Consider the following 18,807-nt stretch of genomic DNA (forward strand, 5'->3'; position numbering starts at 1 on the left):
TGGCTAAGGCAGACTTTGATCATGACATCAGACCTGTTTTTACCCTCGTTCATCACACCATGCACATTATACAGTGTGTCCGTTTAGGATGGTGGGAGTTAAGATATCGTCACGTCGTGGAGGTTTGGGAGTGAATCCGGCGCTATCGTGCAAAGGAAATGTGAGCGAAACACAAGTGCAAAAAAAAAGAAAGGTGAAAAATGGATGAATCAAAAATGCATCTGAGGTCGACAGCCATGCCAGAGCATCATCACCAGCCATTTTTTCATACATTTTGAATTAACCTCTATCATCACACACACGTAAAAATACACACATTTCTATGTACTTGTTCCCTCAAAGTGCATTTGTATGTTTTCCACCACTTCAAACATTGCATTAGCCTACATAACATGTATGCTATAAAAAGATGACACCACATGTACTTCAGTGCATTCAATAAGCCACTTCATCCTGCCTAACGCCAATGCTCTGCAAGCAGCTGGTCCTTTTGTATCTTGGCCCATTGTGCCTGTTCTCCCCTGATCTGTTCCGGATGTCATGCTGGCCTGGCTTAGGGTTCGGGCGTCTGGGTAGGCCGTAGTGCGCTGCGAAGGACCACAGCCTCCGACTGGCCTCTCTCTCTCTCTCTCTGAGGGATGGGGGACAAGCAGACACAGGGTCTATGGGACTGTAGAGGAGTTTCTCTCTTTGGTCAATCGGGATCGGGTTTTAGAGACCATGCTTTTTCACCCTTGGGGCCATTGATATGAAAATGGAGTTCCAAAGAAAATGTCCTAATTAAACTAAAACAACTATCGATTATCTGATTTTCACTTTTGAAAATGGAAAAACTGCTAGAATGCACAGAAGCCACTCTGAAGGCCATACGATGAGCTCACGAGAGCAGCTTCTTTTCTGTTTCTCAAAGAATTAAATATTGTTTAGCAATTGTGCAGGTATGATAGGAAAGACACAACCTTCATGTACTTGAAACACTGGTCACAGAGATTTTCTGACCTCAATATTGTCGTCTCTAGCAAAAAAAACTACATCGACAATCCTTGCCATACATCTGTAAATTGGGTAATACTGTACATTCTTTGGGTGCTCCATGAAAATAAAATGGTCAATCTGAATTTATGATATCTTTATTATACATTTGCAGAACATATGAGTTCATCAGTATGCGGCAGAGGACATTCGAATTAATAGCCCACTTGATCCACTGAAACAAACAAAAGGTCATGTGTAAATGCATGCTGGACCAGAGATGGTTAATGGAGATGAGGTTAACCGTCTGTAGTGTGGTAGTGAAAGGGTTAACCTTCTGTAGTGTGGTTGTGAAAGGGTTAACCCTTTGTCGTGTGGCAGTGAAAGGGTTAACCTGCATTGTCACCGTGAAAGGGTTAACCATTTGATAGTGTGGTAGTGAAAGGGTTAAAGTGTGATTATAGGGGGGGGGGGGGGGCAGTTATATGTCAATAATGCATTAGGTGAGTGAGTGTCCAAGGCTCATGTAGATAGATTCATGATAAGCTAAAGTTGTCGCCTAAAATTAAGAATACATCTTGTGAAAAAGTGTTACGGTCTGGTAGGTGTGTTGGGCCCAGGTGTGGTGTAGAACAGAATCGATGGCAGGTGTTGATTTTCAAAACAATGAGCTACTATTTTTTTGGAGTAGAGAATGAATATGCATATGATGGGAGAAATGTCAGTCTCCAAAACGCATTAGAACAACTTCACAAAATCATAAAGTAACCTATACACCAAAACGGGGAAAATAAAGGGAAGACAACCAGGTCTCCAAAACACGTTAAATAGTAAACTCGTCTAAGGACGATGCTGCATATACACATGTAAACATTAACATTCAAATACTGATCACTTCGGTAGTCAAAGCGACATGACGGCTAAGACACATAGCGAATGTACTTATTCCAACAATGAATTTGACACTACAGTCAAAGAGGTATGAAAACGAAAAAGCTTATCCTCCGTGGAAAGGAGCGATAAGGTTTCAGCAAAAATGCATAGACCTACTTATGGCAAGGTTCAGTGATCGACTGACAATCTGACTAGTAACCAGGAAGAACATATAAAGCCAACTTAACTATACACATGTACCAATTAGAGCAATCAGGGCAGAAAGACAGATAATTACCACTGGGCAACGCCAGGGCTTTTGCTCCCAGATGAGAGCAAAACCCCAACCGTTACAAAAAATGTCCATGATGATAGTGACAAAATAATTATGGAAATTTGCCATCTGAATATTACGATCTGTATTATTCAAGTACAGGATTTGTACCATAGTGATGTGATACATGACTATTACCATGGGGATACTATGGTAAATGATATATACAATGACACAGTATGGTAAAAAATTAAATAAGTGTCATCACAACTATCATGATCTTCTTTTGTAATGGAATCCTAGCAGTTGAGGAGTCTTTTGTTCAGTGCCTTTGTGACACACTAGATGTGGGTGGTCATTTAAAACCTTTTTTAAGGATAAGAGCAGTGTAATGTATTTTACTTATTGTCAACATAGTCTACGAAAAGACCAAAACCTACAATGCATTTCTCCTACTTACAAATTTGTTCCATCTACAGTAGCCAACACCAGATATATAGCTAGTAGTAGTGGTAGAAGTCACTGTGATAAAACAAAGGGTTAAAACAAGTCACAGATGTGAGGGCTGGCCCAGCACTGCGCGCCTCTCAGCGCCAATTACCATCACGCACCTGAGAGGAGTTTCCAATCAGCTCCACAGGAGAACTCTTATACACAGGTTTGCAGAACATTCAGTGTCGGGTCGTTTTGTCACCACATACTCTACTGCTGTTCCCTCTCGTGTTCCTCCAGTGCGCCCTTGGAGATTGTTGCTGTGTTCTCTCTCTGCCTCCGTGGACCCGTGCCTCGTTTTCCCACTTCGACCTTGCTTCTGGTGAGTCTTTTGGAAGACTATTTTTCTATGAATTGATATCCTCGTTTTTGCCCTGGACTTACTGCCTTTGTCTGTTTTTTGTGTGTTTCCTCAAACACTGAAGAATTGTTGATTGTTTTGTTACTGGACTCTGCCTGTGTGTTTCCTCAAACACTGAAGAATTGTTGATTGTTTTGTTACTGGACTCTGCCTGTGTGTTTCCTCAAACACTGAAGATTTGTTGATTGTTTTGTTACTGGACTCTGCCTGGTATTTTCTACGTTTTGGAACTAATGACATTCTCCGTTTCTATTTTCCCCGCGAGTGGGATAGCATGAAGACGCAGAGTCAACTCTGCTAAGGGCAGCGCTGCAGAGCTGCAGAGCCGCAGAGTCAACTCTGCTAAGGGCAGTGCTGCAGAGCCGCAGAGCCCAACTTGACTAAAGGACATTCCCCTCAAATGGATTAACATTGTGGTTGCACATTTCTGTTTTGTGAAAATAAATACGCCCTTCGGTTTTGGCTAACTCTGAACTACCTGTCTGTGTCGTGCTGTTGGGGTTGTTTACAAACCATAACATTACGACCCGACCATGTCGACCCCAGCCGACACTGGAGAATTATCCAACGTTTTTCCCAATATGTTCATTATTATTATTCTTCATTATTATTGTAACTGAGGGGTACAATTCCCTGACTGTATTGTTAGATATGATACCTACTACCACTACCTCTTGTACTTTAGACTCTGGCCACCCAGTACTAGGCATAAATAATTATGGTAAACACTCCCACGTAGATGAAACGATCCAACACAAATGTACCAAGTCGAAAGTCTGCGTTTAATAATAATTAATACATAGCAAAAGGTATGTAGAGCAATCACTTAATTACATTTATGATTTGAAATAGGATGCACTTTTATGGCAAATGAGTATTCGTTGGTATATCAATAGAGAACGTCCAATCTCTGGTGGCGCAGGCGGTAAATATACAACCTGGAATATTTAAGGAATAATAGCAATGATACTTTAATGATTATAGAACTGGATACACTAGGGGGGAATTCCGGTCGCTTGTAAGACAACTGGAGAAGGGGGGGGGGGGGTAGAGTCTGGCTGTATCCGTCTGGCCGAGGGTATCCTGGGAGAACCCACGGTTGTGCGGCTCGGTGCCTCAGCGATCCTCGATCCACAGATGAAAGCAGTTGGACTCTCTGTGGGCCGGCTTCCTCCGGTCCACGATGGAGAGACGTGAAGCGACCTCGTCGTGTAGAGCGTCTCCTCACCTGTCGTCCTCTCCGGGGGGGGGGGGGTTTCCAACACACGGCAGTGTTGGTCTTTATCCATAGAATAATCACTGTATACAAAGCATAATCCGTGCCTGGGAAGGCGGGCTGTCGTCGGTAGAATAATCCGGTATGCAGGTCCACTCGCTCGTCGGCTCTGGGGCTCCTCGGGTGCAGCCTCACATGGGGTCGGCCACCCTGGATAAGCAGCCAGTTCTACCCGAAACGATGGGGGTACTGACTACGATAGTATTCTCACCGAACGAAGCACTACATATGAATAGACTATTATTAGCTTAATAGACTACGTCCAACTCGACGATATAGTGCCAAATATGACTATTCAAATATTAATATACACGATGTCTCAATACCGATGGTAGGCCGAACTTGGCCTTACTCCCACACGTGGCGTCGCGGGGAGGCTTTACGTCTGTCACTCTATTGGAGGGTAAGAAACTGGACTAAAAAAGAAAGTCCTACTTTAGTAGCGCAGTATATATACGCACTATGAACAAATAGTACCATTAGTGGTGCGGTAGCCAGATTCCTACGCGGAACTAGGACTTGTTCGTACATGTTGAGCGGTACGTTTGAACTGGGTCTGGGGGGTATGGCAGCCTGGCACCAAGGTCTCGACCAATAGTAGAATGGAGACTATTATGGGATGTTCAGTAGGCTAGAATGGATATTCAATGCATATTGTACAAGGAATATACAAGGGATATCAGGGAATATTAGAGAATATACAAATACAATTAAATATATATATAATAAATATATATATTCGGTTTAATCTGGCCCTTCACAACAGCCACCCCCTGATTGGTCCCAGACCTAATCAGTTAAGCAGAGACAGATTAATCGCGTTGTCTATTTACACATAAGGGTTTGCTGTAGGGGTCAGTCAACTTCACAAAGTCATAGGGTTATAGGGTCATGGTCATCATCGATTGTGTCTGGGAGTCGGGGCAGTTCTATGAGCCTCGCCACGGGACGGGTGTAAGTGCGACCCTGGACAAGCACTTCAGCTGCTCGGACCTTGCCGTCGGCACCGGTGATCACTTTGCTTACGCGGCCGGCCGGCCACATAGCTCTGGGCAGTGATTGATCAATAATCATGACGACTGTTCCTTCTGTCAAATTGTCTCTCTCCTTTACCCACTTCTGGCGGGTCTGTAGAGACGGTAGGTAGTGCAGTAGGAAACTGCTCCAAAACTTGTCGGCTAATACTTGGCTGTACCTCCACATTCGTCGGCCGTTCGCTTCTTCAGGCCGGTACATTGTCTGGGGTAACGCGGGATCTAGCCGCCCCATCAGGAGTGTGTTGGGGGTAACTGGGTCGATATCCGCCACATCGCTGGAGACGTAGCCGAGGGGCTTAGAGTTCAATACTCCCTCAATCTCCGTGAGGACTGTCATTAGGACTTCTTCCGCCACAGTCTGGGCCCCAAGTACTGCGTACAGGGCTGTCTTTATGGAACGCACTTCCCGTTCCCAAGTACCACCGAAGTGGGGTGCGTTTGGGGGGTTGAATTGGAAGTCAATCTGTGCTGGAGCGAGGTGGGTCTTAAGTTCTGGGCCCATAGCTTGGAAGCTCTCTCTCAGCTCTCTTTCGCCGCCTTTGAAGTTTGTCCCATGATCGGACAATAGTGTAGACGGTCTTCCTTTCCGTGATGTGAATCTACGGAAGGCCATAAGGAATGAGTCTGTGCTCATGGTCGGGAGAAGCTCGATGTGTATCGCTCTGGTGGTCATGCATTTGAATACAATACCCCACCGCTTCTCGGTTCCTCTTCCTTTCTTTATGTGCAGCGGGCCAAAGCAGTCCTGAGTGGAATGGCTTGTCACCGATTCAGAGGCGACATGGAGGAAGGTCAGCCATCCTTGGTATGCTGGGCTGCGCGCGCCACTTGCGGCAGTCTAGACATGTTCGCTGGAAGCGTCGTACCGCCTCTCTTCCTTGTAGGATCCAGTAACGACGTCTGATCTCCGCGAAGACTCTTTCTGCTCCTGCGTGATGTACATCCTCATCGTATTTCTTTATAATCAGCTCTGTGACCTTGTGTCGGCTGTTCAATACGATCGGGTATTTAATGTCATCCGGTAGATTGGGGGCTCTGCGTAGGCGACCACCCACTCTGATGAGGGTATGAGCGTCGCTCTCGGGGGCCAGATGAATTAATCTGCTGTCGGATGGGACGGGCTTTCCTCCCTGTAGACAGGCCAATTCATCGGGGAACGAGTCTCTCTGGGCTCGCTGCAGTAGAAGCAATTCTGCTTCCTCGTAGTTAGCTGCTGACATTTCAGCGGGGGACTTACACTCCGGGTGGTGCCGCAGGAATGTCCTTTGTTGTGCACTCTCTATGGTAGTGCAATCATCTATGTTGGGGTCTGCGGAGATAACAGTGCTCAATCCACAGAACATAGGTTTCTTATTCTCAGCCTCCTCTTGACTGGCTTCCCTCGGGATAGGCGTGGGCCAATCTCCTTCCGGGAGCTTTAGGAATGCTGGGCCGTCACTGTAGACATTGCGACGGGTGAGGTCATCTAGGGGCATTCCCCGGGTGATGACGTCAGCTGGGTTCTGTTTTGTATCAACGTAGCGCCACTCTGTTTCTCCGGTTAACTCTTCGGTTAAGTCTTGAATCTCGGTGACTCTGACTCCCACGAAGACTTTGTACTTGCATGAGTCCGATTTGATCCAGGCGAGTACTGTCATGGAATCTGACCACAGGATTGTTCTAGACACCGGTATGGTGAGCTCACGTTGGATGAGCGTGGCTAGGTGCGCTCCGACTAGGGCTGCGCAGAGCTCTAGACGTGGGATAGATTGTTGCTTGCGTGGGGCTATTCTCGAGCGGCCGAGGACAAATGCTGTGTAGATCTCTCCCCCCTCTTCTTGGGCCCGCAAGTAGGCTACTGATCCGTATGCGACCTCTGAGGCGTCACTGAAGACGTGTAAGTCCATTTTACATGTCTCTGGCCTCACCGTGGGTGGGAAGTAGCTTCGGCGCATATTAACGCCTGGGAGTGAGTGGAGCTCCATCTCCCACTCTCTCCAGGTGGATGCAAGGTGTGCGGGAATGGGGTCGTCCCAGCCCTGGTCCTTGTCCCACAATGCTCGTACAATCATTTTTGCCCTGGTGGTGTACGGTAGAATACATCCTAGCGGGTCATATTGGCGGGCGAGTGTTGTGTACACACTCCGTCTGGTGGTCGGCGCCGCCGCCGGCCTTCCCTGCTCCGTAGTCAGGGGCTTGTGTCTGTAGTGAAGCGAATCTGTTTTGAATCGCCACACCAATCCCAGGGTCATCTCCTGGGCTTCTCCCGGGATTGTAGCCATCCAGGTCTCGCTGCTGGCTGCCTTGTCCTCGGAGGAGAGGCTGCGCAGTACTTGCGGATCGCTGCTGGCCCACTGCCTGAGATCAAAGCCGCCTTTGATCAATGAGGCGCGGAGTTTAATCAGGAGAGCCTCGGCTTCTTCCTGGGTTGAAAGGCTTTGTAGACAGTTGTCTACGTAGAAGCTGTTCTTTACGCTGTGTCGGACCTCTTCGTCCGCTGCTGGGTCCTCTGCTACATGTTTCTGTAGTGCAAATGTAGCACAGCAGGGGCTGCACGTCGTTCCGAAGGGGAGGACTTCCCATTGGTAGATGGCTGGGTGCTCATCTCCTGGCTTCTCTCTCCATAGGAACCGTAACAGGGGCTTGTCCTCCTCTACTAATCTCACCTGCAGGAACATTCCTTTAATGTCCCCGCTGATGGCCACCTTTTCCTGGCGGAAGCGGAGTAGAACGCCGAGTAGGGAGGGGCCGAGTGTGGGACCGGGCAGTAACTCTTTATTCAGATTTTGGGATCCGATCTGGTAGCTGCAGTTAAACACTATGCGGTCTTTACCGTTGTGATGGACCTTGTGGTGAGGCACGTACCACGATTCAGTGGTCTGGTCAGCCTCTTTGATGTCCATCTTTGTGACGTGTCCCGCTGTGATGAGCTTCTCAATCTCGGCGCGGTATACACTCTCTTGGGCGGGGTTCTTGGCTAAGCGCCGCTCCGTGTTCAGCAGGTACCGTTCTGTGGCGTCTGTCTTGGCGTGGAAAGTAGGCATTCCTTCTCGCCGCAGGAGTGGCGTGGCGTATCTCAACACGCCGTTGACCGGGACTCTCTTGGTCCCTGTCTCGAGGAGGTGAATGGCGTAAATGTCATCTTTAGAGCGAATGTCTTTCTTTCCGTTCTTAAAGGGCATTTGTTCCAAGGTCCATAGCCGCTCTACGTGTTGCAGGAGTGCGGTTTCTCCCTCTGTGACTCGGGAGTGGAGACATCTAGTGGCTGTACTTCGGTTGAGAGATTTGGCGAGCGGGCCTTGGAGAGTCCATCCCAAACGGGTCTCGACTGCTGCAGGACAGCCTCGGGGTCCGGTATGAACCCGGTCTATCGGGACAATGAGGTCTGCATGGTCGGAGCCTATCAACAGGGTCGGCATAGCATTGTCTATGAGCGGGATCGGTAACTTGCGCAGATGTGCATATTTCTCCATCAGCTTGGCGACGGGGTATGTGTACCGCGACAGTCCTATTTCTTGGCTGGTGAAAGCGTCTGTAATCTGGTACCGTCGCTCAGGCTGGCCGCTTGCTGCGATAGAGAATGAGACATTCTCGCCCTTTATCGTCTTCAAATCTCGTCTTATTGTCCGAATTGTCATTTGGGTTTCGCTTCCCCGCAGCCCTAGCTGGGCCGCAGCGGAGGCGAGCAGAAGGGTCTTCTCTGACCCGTCATCGAGGACGGCGTAAGTGTCCAGGACTTTATTCTGGTAGCTTAGTGTCACACGCACTACTTTTAGGAGTACTCGGGCTCCACTGCTGCAGGCGGGATCGATGTACATGACGCTCGCTTTGCTGCTGGATGGTGCGGGTGAAGGGCGCCGTCTGTTACTGACGTGAAGTATGTCCAGATGGGCTCCATCGCACTTGGTGCACCTTTTCTTTAAGCGGCATTCGGCTGCCATGTGTGAGCGCGCACAGCGAAAACAGCGCTTGTTGGACTTTATCCATTGACTTGCTTCCTCCGCGTTCAGCTTGGGGAAGGAGTCACATTGCGCTAGCCAGTGTTCTTTCTCACAGTAGGGGCACACTATCTTCCACTTCTCCGTTCTGGAGGGGGTACTGTGGCTCCTGCTGCTCGGTACTGACTCCGATTGGTGCATCGCAGTCACCGATCTTCTTCCATCATTTAATCGTCTGGTTCCTTCTCTGGAGCCAGGGGTGCTCCGTCCGAATGTATCTAGCCGTAGGCTGCTGACTTCTCTCGCCAGGAAGTCTGCTAGATCGAGGAGGTTCGGTTCGGGGCCATTCGGGTCTCGGTGGTCTCTCTGCCGCCTAAAACGCTCCTGTCGAGCGGGCGGCAGCTTCTCCAAGATCCTTTCCACATTTGAGTTGGCGTAAAGTTCATGCCTCCCCTTCTCTCTCTGCGCTCCCAACATCCCTACCAGGGACTGCACTCTGATGGACAGGTCGTCCAGTGCTCGATTGTCTATTGCTGGGGGTAAGCGGTCGATGTGTCGGATCTCCTGGATCACGTAATCCCATATGAGCCCATACCTCTGGTCCAATGCTACCAGCGCTGCTGTGTATGGGGTGGTGGAAGTCGCGTAGGCGAGCGCTATATTATGTGCGCGGGGTACCTTTAAGTGCTTCAGTAGGATGGCGTATTTATGGCGTTCATCCAATACATCCACCAACATGGTCTCCAGACACATGCGGAGTTCTGTATACTGGGCCCGGTTCTCTTGGGTGAAGTCGGGTACCATAGGCGTGCCAATGTATGGCGCTGACTGTGGATACATCGGCGAGCGTTGGGGGAGAGGCCTCCTAGGCGAGTCTCCTCCCGCTCCTTGGTATGGGCTGGTACCGGCAGTGTACCATGGCCCGCTTGTCCAGGTGCTGTTCCTCGGTGCGGGTCGTGCGTCGTGCTCACCCGTGTATAGAGTCGGGGGTCTGTCCTGGTCCGGTAGAGTACTGTGCTGTCGTCGGGCGTGGTTCTCCTCCTCTTCCTCTTCGTCTTCAGTTAGGTCATCCAGTGCTTGTAGTCTCTGGTTTAGCCTCTCCACAGGATATGCTGCTCCTTCCCGGTTGCTAGGTCTCGCTTGGACCGGTGGGGGGAGGTGGTCTGTGGGGGGTATAGACCTCGTCTGTTGGTCAAGTTCAGGGTTGTTTACTCGGTTAGGGGATGCCGCCCTGGAGGTGTGTCTAGACGAGTTCCTGGAGCCTCTGGCGGAGGGAGAGGGTGTTGTCCGTCTGATCAGCTGTTCTATTAGTTGCGCTTGCTGTCTGTCGCGCTCTGCGTCCCGTAGAGCACCAGCAGCTGCTCGCTGGCTGTCTGCTCGGTCTCGGGCCACATTCTCTTCCATCTGAATGCGTCTTATTTCTAGACGTATATGCTCTTCTTCGCTCCGCTGCTGGATCTGCAGTCGGTCGCGTTCAGCAGCGGCGTTCAGGGTGTAGGGTCCGTGCTGTAGGGTCCTCTCTGCCTCGCTGGGAGAAGGCGGTTGTATAGGGGAGCCTTCCCTCGGGGTACTCCTTGCGGAGCCTTGGAGCTCTATCTCCACGGTGCTCTCCCCGTCTTCTTCCGTGCCGAGTTCTCTCTCGGTAGCGTTGTATTCCTCCCGGGACTCATCGGGGACTACTTCTTCAGTACTGGCGGGGTGTGAAGTCATGTCTGGTTCCCACTGGTCCCCACCGTGAGCTTGGTCAGTTACATTAGAACCCGTAGGGGCCTCTATGGTCGGGGTAGTCTGGGCGTTGGGGTTAGACATACTTTTACTTTCTAGTTTTACCGCGTTTACTGTTAGTAGAAGACTAGGTTGTTGACTGACAGCGTAAGCCTCTAAGTACTGAGGGAGCCGTCGTTCGCGCTGCGGGTGTTGGTTAGGAGGGTCGTTTCGTGGAGTGTTCATCATAGGCCATTTCAATATTAATAACACTATATTAATATTACACTAATTACCATCCGGCTCGAAGGACCAATTGTAACTGAGGGGTACAATTCCCTGACTGTATTGTTAGATATGATACTTACTACCACTACCTCTTGTACTTTAGACTCTGGCCACCCAGTACTAGGCATAAATAATTATGGTAAACACTCCCACGTAGATGAAACGATCCAACACAAATGTACCAAGTCGAAAGTCTGCGTTTAATAATAATTAATACATAGCAAAAGGTATGTAGAGCAATCACTTAATTACATTTATGATTTGAAATAGGATGCACTTTTATGGCAAATGAGTATTCGTTGGTATATCAATAGAGAACGTCCAATCTCTGGTGGCGCAGGCGGTAAATATACAACCTGGAATATTTAAGGAATAATAGCAATGATACTTTAATGATTATAGAACTGGATACACTAGGGGGGAATTCCGGTCGCTTGTAAGACAACTGGAGAAGGGGGGGGGGGTAGAGTCTGGCTGTATCCGTCTGGCCGAGGGTATCCTGGGAGAACCCACGGTTGTGCGGCTCGGTGCCTCAGCGATCCTCGATCCACAGATGAAAGCAGTTGGACTCTCTGTGGGCCGGCTTCCTCCGGTCCACGATGGAGAGACGTGAAGCGACCTCGTCGTGTAGAGCGTCTCCTCACCTGTCGTCCTCTCCGGGGGGGGGTTTCCAACACACGGCAGTGTTGGTCTTTATCCATAGAATAATCACTGTATACAAAGCATAATCCGTGCCTGGGAAGGCGGGCTGTCGTCGGTAGAATAATCCGGTATGCAGGTCCACTCGCTCGTCGGCTCTGGGGCTCCTCGGGTGCAGCCTCACATGGGGTCGGCCACCCTGGATAAGCAGCCAGTTCTACCCGAAACGATGGGGGTACTGACTACGATAGTATTCTCACCGCACGAAGCACTACATATGAATAGACTATTATTAGCTTAATAGACTACGTCCAACTCGACGATATAGTGCCAAATATGACTATTCAAATATTAATATACACGATGTCTCAATACCGATGGTAGGCCGAACTTGGCCTTACTCCCACACGTGGCGTCGCGGGGAGGCTTTACGTCTGTCACTCTATTGGAGGGTAAGAAACTGGACTAAAAAAGAAAGTCCTACTTTAGTAGCGCAGTATATATACGCACTATGAACAAATAGTACCATTAGTGGTGCGGTAGCCAGATTCCTACGCGGAACTAGGACTTGTTCGTACATGTTGAGCGGTACGTTTGAACTGGGTCTGGGGGGTATGGCAGCCTGGCACCAAGGTCTCGACCAATAGTAGAATGGAGACTATTATGGGATGTTCAGTAGGCTAGAATGGATATTCAATGCATATTGTACAAGGAATATACAAGGGATATCAGGGAATATTAGAGAATATACAAATACAATTAAATATATATATAATAAATATATATATTCGGTTTAATCTGGCCCTTCACAACAATTATCATAAGTAACATTTATTGTATGCGTTTATTGCATGCATTAGTTATTATCTGGTGCCGCCTAGTGGACGCACTTTGGAACACGTATTGCGACTCTGGACAGGTAAGCTGTCTCTGCGCCGGCGCGTCACGCTATTTAAGTGACACTCTTAGCCCTAGGCTGTAAGGTGAAAAGCCCTGTGGGCGAACTCTGACTGGCCAACGGTACGTTGCATTGTATGCACCGTTAATATCCGCATTTATCTTTGATTCATATATCTAGTTACTAATTAATGCCGTTTATTTCCTTTCCTTTGTATAGGTAAATAATCTGACTAAACGCTGATTGACTACTGACTAACGTCTGACTAACTGTAACCTGGCTACTGCTGACTAACGTCTGACTAACTGTAACCTGGCTACTGCTGACTAACGTCTGGCTACTGCTGACTGAATGTACATTGCTGACTGACAGTTGCTACTGACTAACTACTGACTAAACGCTGACTACACTATCAAGTACTGGCGCTTGCTTAATTGGCCACCTGGTGATTATTGCAACAAGTAGTAACTGGATGTTGGACATTGGAGTCCTAATAAATGAACATTCTTACAAAGTCCGAATTGTTTCACTTGTTTAATTATAAGTCATTCGCCCACACCCTTCCAAGGGGGACATCTAGTTGACTCATTGACTGAGACTGCTAGATAATTGGACAGACACAGACAGTGTTAGAGCAGCCTTGGCAGGTCAGATCCAGCTGACCAACGCCCACACCCACCAGCTAGTGGCGGCTGCGGCTGCTGTGCAGGGCCTCCGGGCCCAGGTCCAGCCACTCCAGACTTCTCTGGACATACTAACCACCCAGCAGACTGCGCTGGGTAATCAGCAGGCATATATTCTATACCAGCTGCAGACTCTCAGTGCAGCATTTAACACCCTGCTTTTAAACCCACCATTGGCAGGAGTCCCAGCTGGACCACCTCCCACCGCTGCAGCTGACCCTACACCTCCCAACCCCGCTCCCCGGGAGCCCCATCTCTCCAGCCCGCGACTGTTTGACGGTAACTTTGAGGACTGCCACGTTCATCATGCAGTGTGAGTTTGTTTTCATTCATCAACCCAGCAGATTCACGACGGAGGCAGCCCAGGTGGCTTACATGACTAACCTGCTCACAGGCCGAGCAGCACAGTGGGTTACTGCTTCCTGGTCCATGAGGGCTAACTTCTGTTTTTCCTAACCAGATTTTGTGGCAGAGCTCCGAAGGGTTTTCAACCACCCAGCTTGTGGCCAGGATCCTGGAGCCCGGTTGGGCACCTTCCAGCAGGGCAGTGTCACCGACTACGCGCTGGAGTTCAGACTGGCTGCAACCGAGAGTGGTTGGAACGACCGGGCGCTTCGTCTCACTCTTCTGAAGGGTCTCAACGAGGCTGTGAGAGACCAGCTCGCCACCCGGGAGGAGCCCGATTCGCTCGAGGCCCTAATCAGCCTCGCCATCCGCATCGACGGAGGCCTCCGGGAGAGAAGGCGCGAGCGAGCCAGACTAGGACCCCCAACCGTCCCCCAGATCTCGCGCACTCGTGACTGGGCTGCTGCTCGTCCTGCCTCCTCCGCAACTGGTAGCCCCTTCACCTCCCGGCCTGTGACCAGGGAGGAACCCATGCAGCTGGGACGCACACACCTTAGCCCAGCCGAACGGGAGTCCCGGCTCAGGTCCGGCCTTTGCCTCTACTGCGGCCTTGTGGGACACCGTGTCTCAAATTGTCCTACCCGGCCACAAGGACTAGGCTTGCTGGGACCCCGGGAGATCCTGGTGAGCCGTTTTTCCTGTTCCCACACCCCTGCACCACCTAACCATCTGACGAGCGTCACCCTGGCCTGGGCAGACCAGCGGACGACGGTGGGTGCACTCGTTGACTGGGGGGCTGATGAGAGCTTCCTGGATTTTGAGTTTGCCACCCAGGCTAACATTCCGCTTGAGAACCTCGAGAGGCCCTTGGAGGTCTTCGCGTTGGATCAGCACCGCCTGGCCGACATCACTCAGCGCACCTGTCCTGTCCTCCTCACCATTGCTGGTAATCACGTTGAGAGACTCCAGTTCTTTATTACCAGGTCCCCTTCAGTCCCAGTAGTTCTGGGTCGTCCCTGGCTCGCGCTGCATGAGCCCCACATCGCCTGGTCCTCCGGCACCATCATGAGGTGGAGCTCCTCCTGTCATGCCCAGTGTCTTCAGGCTGCGTCCAGTCCATCACCCCGGAGTTCCCCTAGTGTGCCGCCCCCAGACCTCTCTACTATCCCCCCTGCTTACCACAATCTCGGGGAGGTTTTCAGCAAGTCCCGGGCTCAGGCCCTTCCTCCTCATCGGCCTTACGACTGTGCAATCGACCTCCGCTCTGGGGCTCCCCTTCCCGGCAGCCGCCTTTACAGTCTGACCGTCCCAGAGAAGGCAGCGACGGAGGAGTACATCTCCGAGTCCTTGACAGCAGGCCTCATTCGGCCCTCGTCCTCCCCGGTGGCGGCCGGCTTCTTTTTTGTTAAGAAGAAGGACGGAGGTCTCCGGCCCTGCATTGACTATCGCCAACTCAACGAGATCACCATCAAGAACAAGTATCCTCTTCCTCTCATGAACTCCACCTTTGAGCCCCTCACCCAGGCTACCGTCTTCACTAAACTGGATCTCCGGAGTGCCTACCATCTGGTCCGGATCCGAGAGGGCGACGAGTGGAAGACCGCCTTCAAGACTCCCAGGGGTCATTTCGAGTATCTGGTAATGCCGTTCGGCCTCACCAATGCTCCGGCGGTATTCCAGATGCTCATGAACGACGTCCTTCGTGACATGCTCGATGAGTTTGTGGTGGTCTACCTTGACGACATCCTCATCTTCTCCAAGACTCTCGAGGAACATGTCCATCATGTCCGCCGAGTACTTGAGCGCCTTCTCCGCAACCGGCTCTTCGTTAAGGCAGAGAAGTGCCGTTTCCACTCCGACTCCGTCGATTACCTTGGCTTCATCGTGGAGAGTGGCCAGACCCGAGCCGACCCCCGCAAGATCCAGGCCGTGGTAGAGTGGCCGGAGCCCTCTTCTCGGAAGGAGCTACAGAGCTTCCTCGGTTTTGAAAACTTTTACCGGAGGTTCATCCGGAACTACAGCCAAGTGGCGGAGCCACTTACCAAGCTGACCTCTCCCTCCCTGCCATTTGACTGGTCTCCAGCGGCCTGCGCTGCGTTCCGTTCCCTCAAGAACATATTCACCACCGCGCCCGTCTTGCTCCACCCAGACCCCAAGAGGCAGTTCATTGTGGAGATGGATGCCTCGGATACTGGACATGGGGCTATCCTGTCTCAGCGGTTTGAATTTTCGTTGACTTTTCGCCCTGGGTCCCGCAACACAAAGGCTGACTCTCTGTCCCGGTTACACTCCAAGGGGGATCCAACTACTGAGGATCCAACTCCCATTCTCCCTGAGGTCAGGGTGGTGGGAGTGGTCACCTGGGGCATCGAGACCGTGGTCAAGCGTGCCTTACGTTTCCATCCTGCTCCGAGCAACATACCTTTTCGTCCCTGACTCTGTCCGGTCCTGGGTTCTCCAGTGGGGCCACACCAGCCGGTTTGCCTGCCACCCCGGCGTCCACCGCACCTTCTCCTTCCTGGCTCGTCGGTTCTGGTGGCCCACCATGAGAAACGACGTCAGGGAGTTTGTGTTGGCCTGCACGGTCTGCGCCCGGTCTACTGCAGCCACTTCCCATTTCGTGCCGCCCATGTGGCGTTGGACTTCATCTCTGGCCTTCCACCCTCCCAGGGAAACAGTCATTCTGACGGTGGTGGATCGCTTCAGCAAGGGGGTCCATCCCGGGCATCGGAGCGCGCCAGTCGGGGAGCTAACCGACGCCGGATCCCTGCGCCAACTTACCATCCAGGGCAGAGGGTATGGTTATCCTCCAAGGATCTCCCGCTTCAATCCACCACCAAGAAGCTGAACCCCCGGTTCGTCGGCCCTTCCGAGATCCGGAAGGTGCTCAGTCACACGGCGGTGAGTCTCAAGCTTCCAGCGTCCATGCGCATTCATCCTGTGTTTCATGTGTCCCGAGTAAAGCCTGTCTCTCTCAGTCCCCTGATGCCACCTTCCCCAGATCTGCCTCCTCCCGAGATGGTGGATGGACACCCCCAGTGGAGGGTCCGCCGGCTCATGGACATCCGACGCCGAGGACAGGGGTTTCAGTATCTGGTGGACTGGGAGGGATACGGTCCTGAGGAACGGAGCTGGGTCTCCCGCCAGCTCATCATGGACCCTGCCCTGATCACCGACTTCCATCGTTCCCATCCGGAGAAGCCGAGGCCGGGCAGGTCGCCGGGTGGCTCCCGTGGAGGGGGGGGTACTGTGAGGGCTGGCCCAGCACTGTGCGCCTCTCAGCGCCAATTACGCTCCTCGGGAGGACTCTTATACACAGGTTTGCAGAACATTCAGTGTCGGGTCGTTTTGTCACCACGTACTCTACTGCTGTTCCCTCTCGTGTTCCTCCAGTGCGCCCTTGGAGGTTGTTGCTGTGTTCTCTCTCTGCCTCCGTGGACCCATGCCTCGTTTTCCCACTTCGACCTTGCTTCTGGTGAGTCTTTTGGAAGACTATTTTTCTATGAATTGATATCCTCATTTTTGCCCTGGACTCACTGCCTTCGTCTGTTTTTGTGTGTTTCCTCAAACACTGAAGAATTGTTGATTGTTTTGTTACTGGACTCTGCCTGTGTGTTTCCTCAAACACTGAAGATTTGTTGATTGTTTTGTTACTGGACTCTGCCTGGTATTTTCTACGTTTTGGAACTAATGACATTCTCCGTTTCTATTTTCCCCACGAGTGGGATAGCATGAAGCTGCAGAGCCGCAGAGTCAACTCTGCTAAGGGCAGCGCTGCAGAGCCGCAGAGCCCAACTTGGCTAAAGGACATTCCCCTCAAATGGATTAACATTGTGGTTGCACATTTCTGTTTTGTGAAAATAAATACACCCTTCGGTTTTGGCTAACTCTGAACTACCTGTCTGTGTCGTGCTGATGGGTTGTTTACAAACCATAACAACAGAGCCGTTGTGGTTTCTGATAATGATACTATGTAGTATGTACTAGCGTTGTTATCAAACCAGATGTATACTCTGTTAAGAATGGGATGTCCAGACAGGTGCTCCTGACTTCTTGCAAGTTTATTAACAAAAGCAAAACAATGGCTGCTTCTTAAAACACTTGCTGTCATTCAAAAACACTGGATGTATACAACAATTCAAGTTCTGAATCGGCGTTCTCCAAACTAATCTAACAAAAATGTTCGCTGATCGTATCTCGTCTTTGGCAACGTGGATATAGCTTATTCTTCATCGATGGGGAAGTCCATTCGACATATCCTTCTTCGTCTTCATCATCTTCTCTTTCAACCCTCCTCTAGTGTCTTGATGGCCCTGTATTTATAGCAGGCCGGGGTCCTCCAGCTGATGACATCACAGCTAGTGACATCATAACAGGTTTTCCTCCAATCCACAAACAGTTCGTTTTCAGTTTGAAAATGTAGGCGTGGCTTACTTAACTGCCCTGCTGAAGACAGTATTTATTTCCAACTCATTTTAGACAAACATTGTTACTATTACAATTACAACACATGATATATGAATATTAAGGTACTTCTCTCAAAGACACATATTTCAACATACTGTTACTCCCAGAGTAAACCACAAAGCTGACATTCACATGAGTTATTTCCAGTTCAGAGTATCAAGATCTATATTACCTTATTTGACTTATTCATTAAACTTATTTACCTAGATTTCTTTAAAACAGAGCTTTACTAAATAATTATCTTAAATGATACTAATTCAACCAGTTACCAATACTCAAACTTAATTAGTTTACACAATAGTTTTGCACTTTAGTAAAATCACTTGACCTCCCTTAATCCTGTACATTTGGCTATAAACCACTCCAAATTTACTATCAAAATGTTTCCCAGGTTAAACACATAATTTCAGTGATAATTGTAGTTTAATCTGGTTTAAATTGAATATAGAAAAATACATTTCTAATGTGTCCTAATCACTAAACATTATCTCCTTCCTCCTCCTGTGGTCTTTGGGCCCTCAGCAGAAGTTTGAGCTTTTCACACCTCTGATGAGCCTGCTTGTATGCAAATGCCTTGGTCT

This window comes from Notolepis coatsorum, assembly GCF_963971535.1.
Source record: "Notolepis coatsorum genome assembly, chromosome: 3".
NCBI classification, from domain to species: domain Eukaryota; kingdom Metazoa; phylum Chordata; class Actinopteri; order Aulopiformes; family Paralepididae; genus Notolepis; species Notolepis coatsorum.